At 44.1% G+C, this 7,100-nt stretch overlaps 1 protein-coding gene across 4 annotated transcripts in view; it reads left to right on the plus strand.

Annotated features, from left to right (window-relative positions):
* il1rapl2 (interleukin 1 receptor accessory protein-like 2) overlaps positions 1-7,100 on the plus strand; it is a 518,624-nt gene that overhangs the window by 203,476 nt on the left and 308,048 nt on the right. The gene's annotated exons all lie outside the window — the stretch shown is intronic.

The raw sequence follows: 7,100 nt of genomic DNA on the forward strand, positions 1-7,100 counted from the left end.
TGAATTGGCTTTGAGAGCGGAGAAACTTGCTCTAGTTAAAAGCTTTTCTTAACCTCTTGATTCTGATGCTGTTGTTTAACTGTGGTGAGAACACATGAGCTGATTAAAAGATGTCTGTGAGTCTGATTAGCCAAAGGTGCCAAAGGTGGACAGGTTGTATTTTGCCTCCATGTTCCTCCGGCTGGTGTATGCACACACTAAATGTAGCTGCAGCTATCAGGAGGCTCTTAACAAGCAGCTATTATTTTTTTATTGCAACAGCTTTGGGAGCTTTTGTGCAGGAAAAGCTGCAAAGAGATCCTCAATAGAATACACTTGTGTCACTTAAGTGTTTGCTGATTGAAGTTTTAGCATCTTGGCAAGCTGTAAATATCGTTAGATTGCATATCTGTGGCATTTTGAATGCCTGTGCTAAGCCGGATTAGATCTTTTGATGCAAATGGTTTTCACATGAACTGCCAGGCATGGGGAAAGTTTTGCTGTTTTGGATGGCGACTAATTCCTGGTTCTAGCCAGCTTCCTGTGGGAGCCTAAACTTTTTTTTTTTTTTTTTTTTTTTTTCTTTTTTTTTTTTTTTTTTTTTTTTTTTTTTTCGCCTGTCCCATTTGGTTCTTTAGCCGTCAGAATTGTTGTCTGAAGACCAACAAGGATACCCAATGGATTTATTTTGCCAAATGGATCATCATGGCATTGCCGTATTGGTCCATTTGATCGACCTTTGTTTTTATTATTTATTTTATTTTCAGTTGTTACAGACGGGACAGACATGAGTGAGGGATAGGAGAGGGAGAAAGAAAGAGGAAGGAAAAGAAAAACAGAAGGGGAGAGGGACAGTGAGAAAGGGGGGAAGAAAAAATATCTCCGGGATCACCTGTTGAGAGAAAAAGAATAGAAAACAAGCAAAAAACAAAACAAAACAATGCAACATACTATACACAACACCATCGCATTAATCTAGCTAAGTGAAAACAGCAGTAAATACTAAATATTGAATGTTGTTGTGCAGCACGCAGGACAGACAGCGCACAATGTGCTTTGAAGTAGCAGCCAAGAAAGGTGTGATTTAAGTCTACGAATAGTGAACACCCATGTGCACACCTGTGTGGATCGGCGCGCTTGTATTCAAATGGTTTCCCCATGTAATGGTCTGCTAGAGGATGTAGAGAGCCATAGCCCCGTCCCCCAGGGCATGAAGCAGGCATGGAGGAGATCCAGGCCCCAGACATCCAGAGGCCCCAGAGTGCAAGAGCCCAAGGAGGACCACCGGAGGGGCATCCGTGCCACCTTCATGGGAAGGGCTGAGGATCCCCAGATGAGGGGTCACCCAGTAGCCACCGGGCAGAAGCTAGAGGGGGCTGCACCGGCGTGCCCGCCGGCTCTGCCGGCAGCCAGCTGTGCCAGAGTGAACCGAGCCGCAGGCACAGAGGCCGGAAGCCCGAGGGCCCCCCGCGCCCCGGAAGAGGCCTGACCGAGCAGCAGGCGCCAGGCCCCGCCAAGTAGTCACCGGGAGTGAGCTGGTACATACCTGAGCGCCCAGCCCCGGACACCAAGAACCACCAACGCACCGACCCCTGAGGGCATCAGTCACCGGCAGGGAGTGTGGTGAGGGGAGATAGGCCTCCACACTTTGGAGGGCCTTGGAGTTCCCAGAGAGGTGAAGTCTAAGACCCGACCTGACATATAGACACAGACAAACAGGCACACACAGACACAGACATGCATTCCCACCCTCATGCACACATATACAAACACTCAGCACTCACCCAACGCAGGAATAAACGTAAATGGACATGTACACACAATCACACTCCCCAAACATACTCTATATCCCGGGTCCAGGTATCCTCACCCCCAGAGATGGAAACGGCACCCAGACCCAAGAGATGTTACCCTTCCCTCCGGGGTGGAGGCAAGCAGACCGCCCCAGGCTCCGCAGCAGCAGGGAGGCCAATCGGACAGCCAGCATCTCTTCCCAGCCCCCCCGCCCCGATGGCTAGCAGAGAACAGGGGTGTGTTAAGACCCCATACCTCCCTCCTCCCGCTCAAGTGTAGTGTTGCTGCGTGTTGCTCTAAAGTGTATTTAAAACAAGGGAGAGCATGGTGCTGCTGCCAGAGAGCAGCAGGTGTTAGCACGGCCCCTCCCGAGAACCCTCAATGTCTACATGGATTTAAAATTGAGAGGTGGGCACCGGCGCCAGAGGCAGGTTTGAATACACAGACCGTCTACTGGACGCCGTTAACGTGCCCACCCTCAAGGCCCTATATATATATATATATGTGTGTGTTATGAGAGTGTAAGTAATGTGGATGTCTAAGTTGTGAGATAAAATTGAGGCACAGGTGGCCAGAAGAGGACAGAGGGGGGGGGGGAATGTCTCCCCTGCACCCTGGTGACACACCCGCACCCCAAAGCCCTACCTGTGTGGGTGGGTGTGGTGGAGCGTGAAGAGGGAGGCAGACGGGGATGGGGAGGAAAAGAAGGGAGGGGAGGGTGTCCCTCCCTAGGGCCAGCTCCCCCGCTGACCCCAATATGCACCCCCGTCCTCTGGTATCCACCAAGGCAAGGGAGCCCAGGCCCATCCAGACCGGGGCCTACGGCAGCAACACCGCCAAGCCCCACAGGACCCGGGGCAGCCCACTCTACCCCACCGCAGAGGAAACTGTACCCACCCCAACATTCAATCATCTCCCAGACTACACAAGACACAGACACCCAGGTTAAGTTTATTCTCCACCTCTCCTATGTCTCTCCCCCACCTGCAGAGTGGACTCCTGCAAAGATGGAACAACCTCCCTGCCAGTTCAAGAGCCCCCCGGTTAGGCCGATGCACAAGAGGCCCCCTGCACCAGGGCTGAGCCCCCGTGCACCCACCCGCCCACAACCTCGGCGACACACCGACGAGGACCGAAGCCCCCAAGGCCCAGCCAGAGCCCCAGCACGGAGGCGAAGCACCCCCGAACCCCAAACCCCCACGCCCGCCCCGGATCCACTCAGGGGCAGCCAGGCCACCAGGCCAGTAACCTACGTCCGCCAGCACAGACCATCCTCCAGCCCCGCTGCACGCGGCCACGAGGAGAACAACCTCTGAGAGCGACCAGAGCCACTAACCAGGTTATGAACACAACCCCCGGGTTAAGCCCTCCAGGGATAACGTCTCTAGGGGTCCTCCAGGTGCCCTAAGCCCATCCCAACCTCCACATCAACCACAATAGCCAAGGCGGGACCAAACCACGACCCCCCACCCCCGCTAGGTGATGGAGCCGATCAAAGGAGCCCAGAGGGATTGATCTAATGTGGTGGCAGAGGCTATATCGAGACTAATGTGATCTATTAGATAGTTTCTGTATTGGCTAGAATTAAGATTATTTTTATTTTTCCAGTTCATGAGGACCGTTTTCTTGGCGATGCATAGGGCAATAAAAACCATGTGGACTGTATTAATTTCTGTAGTGACATCATCCAAATTTCCCAACAAGCATACTAAAGGGGAGGTTGGAATTTTACATTTCAGACACTTTGATAAGTCCTCACATATCTCGTGCCAAAACTTCTGCACTGGTGGACAGAACCAAAGAGCGTGGATGTAACTGTCTGGTGTATTGCCTTGACAGTGTGAGCAGTTGTTGGCGGATGTAAAGCCCATCTTAAACATTCGATGACCTGTATAGTGCACTCTATGCAGTATTTTGTATTGTATTAATTGCAGATTGGGATTTTTAATAAATTTAAAGGTTTTTAAGCAAATCTGAGACCAGACGTTTTGGTCTAAGCTGACTGATAAATCTGCTTCCCACTTTGCAATAGGAAGGGATATTGATTCATCTATTTTAGAAAGTGTTCTGTATATTTTAGATAATAGTTTGGGGGATTTAAGAGTAAGAAATTGAACCACACTTGGTGGTGTTTGTAATTCAACTTGACTGAGGTTAAATTTCTTTTTTACTATGGATTTAATTTGTTGATATTCTAAAAATCTTTTCTTGTTGATCCCATATTGTGTAACTAGTCTGTCAAATGGAATAAATTCTGTTCCCTCTAATATATGTTCTAAGTATTTAATTCCTTTACAACTCCATTCTGGGAAATTAATCATATTTTTGTTTTGTAATATGTCAGGGTTATTCCAGATAGGTGTACGTTTGCATGGGATTAATGAAGACTCCGTTATTTTTAGAAACTCCCACCATGCTGACAGAGAAAAGCTGATGTTGATGCTTTTAAAGCATTCATGTCTTTTGATGTTTGAGCTAATAAATGGTAGGTCTGAAATCTCTAGATCATTGCATAGTGCCTGTTCAACATCTAGCCAGGGCTCATCTAAGAGGGTACATTTTAACCATTCTGAGATGAACTGAAGCCTGTTGGCTAAGAAGTATTGGTGAAAATTAGGCAGATCTAGTCCTCCTCTATCCTTGGTTCTTTGTAGCGTTTTTAAGCTGATGCGCGGGGGTTTATCTTTCCAAAGGAATTTAGAAATATGTGAATCCAGAGATCTGAACCAATCTTGTGATGGTTTGTTAGGGATCATTAAAAATAAGTAATTTATTTTTGGCAAGATCATCATTTTTATAGTGGCGACCCTTCCCATGAGTGATATGGGTAGAGATTTCCATCTAGTCAGATCGCCTTCTACTTTCTTTAGAAGTGGGATGTGGTTTAATTTAATTAAGTCTGAAAGCTTAGGAGAAACAATAATACCTAAATATTTAATATTTCCAGATTGTAGTGGGGCAGAAGATGAATTGTGGAAGGAGCAGTTAATGGGAAGAACTGTAGATTTTGGCCAGTTAATTGAATAGTCTGAAACTCTTGAAAACCAGTTTATTAGAGTAATTACCTCAGAGAGGTTGATTTGTGAGTTTTGCAGAAAAAGCAACACATCATCTGCATAGAGACTGATTTTATGTTCTACGTTATTACATTTTATGCCCTTAATTGTTGTAGCCTGTCTAAGTGCTGCTGCTAGAGGTTCGATAAAAATTGCAAAAAGTGAAGGGGAGAGTGGGCATCCCTGTCTGGTGCCCCTCAGGAGACAAAAGCTGGAGGATGTCTGGTCATTTGTTCTGATACGAGCTGTTGGGGAATTGTATAATATTCTTATCCAATTTATGAAAGAGTTTCCAAAACCAAATTTGTGTAAAGTTGCAAATAAAAATTTCCAGTTAACTCTGTCAAATGCTTTTTCTGCATCTAGAGATAATATTATGGTTTCAATGTTTTTATTGTATGAGTAGTCTATTAAATTAAGAAATCTACGAGTATTTGTTGAGGAGTGCCGACCTTTTATGAAACCAGTTTGGTCAGGATGAATTAAGAGGGGGGTTATTTTCTCTAATCTCTTTGAGAGAGCTTTGCAGATTATTTTAAGGTCTACATTTATAAGGGATATTGGACGATAACTTGAGGGAAATAAAGGGTCTTTTCCTGGTTTTAGCAGGAGACTAATGTTAGCAGAATTCATATTTGGTGGTAGTCTGCCATTTTTCTTGATTTCCTGCAACATTCCATGGAATACTGGTGCCAAAATTGTCCAGAATTCTTTGTAGAATTCTGCAGGAAAGCCGTCTGGACCTGGAGCTTTATTAATGGGCATACTTATCAGGGCTTCCTGGAGTTCACCTGGCGTCAGTGGCGAATCCAGTGCCATTGCTTGACTGTCTAGTAATTTTGGAAGAGTTACGTTGTCAAGAAACAAATCAATTTCATTTTTAGACGGGTTTATTTGTGGTGAATATAAAGTTTCATAGAAATCCCTAAAAATCTTGTTTATTCTTCCAGGGTCATATATTGTGTTCCCTGATAAATCTTTAGTGGCACATATAGTTGTTTTTTCTTTATTTATTTTTAACTGGTTTGCTAGAAATCGACCTGGTTTGTTACTGTGTTCAAAATTCTGCAAGCGAAGTCTTTGTACAAGGAATTGTGTTTTTCTATTAATAATTTCATTTAATTCTAGTTTTGTTTTGCATATTTTGTTCATTATTTCTTGATCTTGGTGGAACGCGTAGGCTTCTTCTAAGGATTTGATGGTTTTTTCTAATTCCTGAATATTTTTGTTTTCTTCTTTCTTTTTGTGTGATGAGAAAGAAATTATTTTACCTCTCATCACAGCTTTTCCTGCTTCCCATAGAACAGAAGCAGATGTTCCGGGAGTGTCATTAAAGTCTAAATATGAAGTCCATTCCTTTTTAAAATATTTAATAAAGTCTTCATCTTTAAGTAGTGATGTGTTAAATCTCCAGTTTTTACTTGGCGTAGTATTATTCTTGTGTATTAGTGTTAAAGATACAGGAGCATGATCGCTGACAGCTATAGGGTGAATCTCAGTGTCTGAAATGTCACTCAGCAGTGAGCTGCTGACCAAAAAATAATCCAGACGAGAGTAGGAGTGATGAACATGTGAGAAGAAAGTATATTCCTTACTGTTGGGGTGAAGGGAGCGCCATGCATCGCAAAGGCCATAGTCGCTCATATACTGTTTGATTATATTTGTGGATTGCCAATTGCGCTGAGTTCCTGTTGTGTTGAGCCTATCCATTTCTTCATTTAGTCCAAGGTTGAGGTCGCCTCCAAGAATGAGTGTGCAATCAAGGTGTTCAGAGAGTGCACTAAAAAATCCGTGGAAGAATGAGGGTTCATCAACATTTGGACCATATATACTTACAATACATAGTTTTTTGTTCAATATTGATAGTTTAATAATTAGAAATCTACCCTCTGGATCCATAACTGTATCAAGTACTGTAAAATTAACATTTTTATGTATTAAAATTGCTACTCCTCTTTGTCTAGAATTATAACAAGCTGCAAACACATTAGGAAACTCAGGTGTTTTAAGTTCGTTTAAACCTGTAACAGGTCTGTGAGTTTCTTGTAATAAAACAACATCTGCCTGTAGTTTTTTAAGCTGGTTAAATATCTTTAACCTCTTTCCTCTGGTGCCAGCCCCATTTACATTCCATGTGACAAACCTCAGCATGCCCATAATTGTGTGTGTATGTCTAATGATGTAAGCTGGGTGTTCCGTTTAGACGGGTGGAGAAAATGTGGAAACATCACTTGTTTGTAAATAGAAAGAGAAAAAAGTGTGGTGATAGGC

The sequence above is a fragment of the Neolamprologus multifasciatus genome, chromosome 2, assembly GCF_963576455.1.
Source record: "Neolamprologus multifasciatus chromosome 2, fNeoMul1.2, whole genome shotgun sequence".
Lineage (NCBI taxonomy): Eukaryota > Metazoa > Chordata > Actinopteri > Cichliformes > Cichlidae > Neolamprologus > Neolamprologus multifasciatus.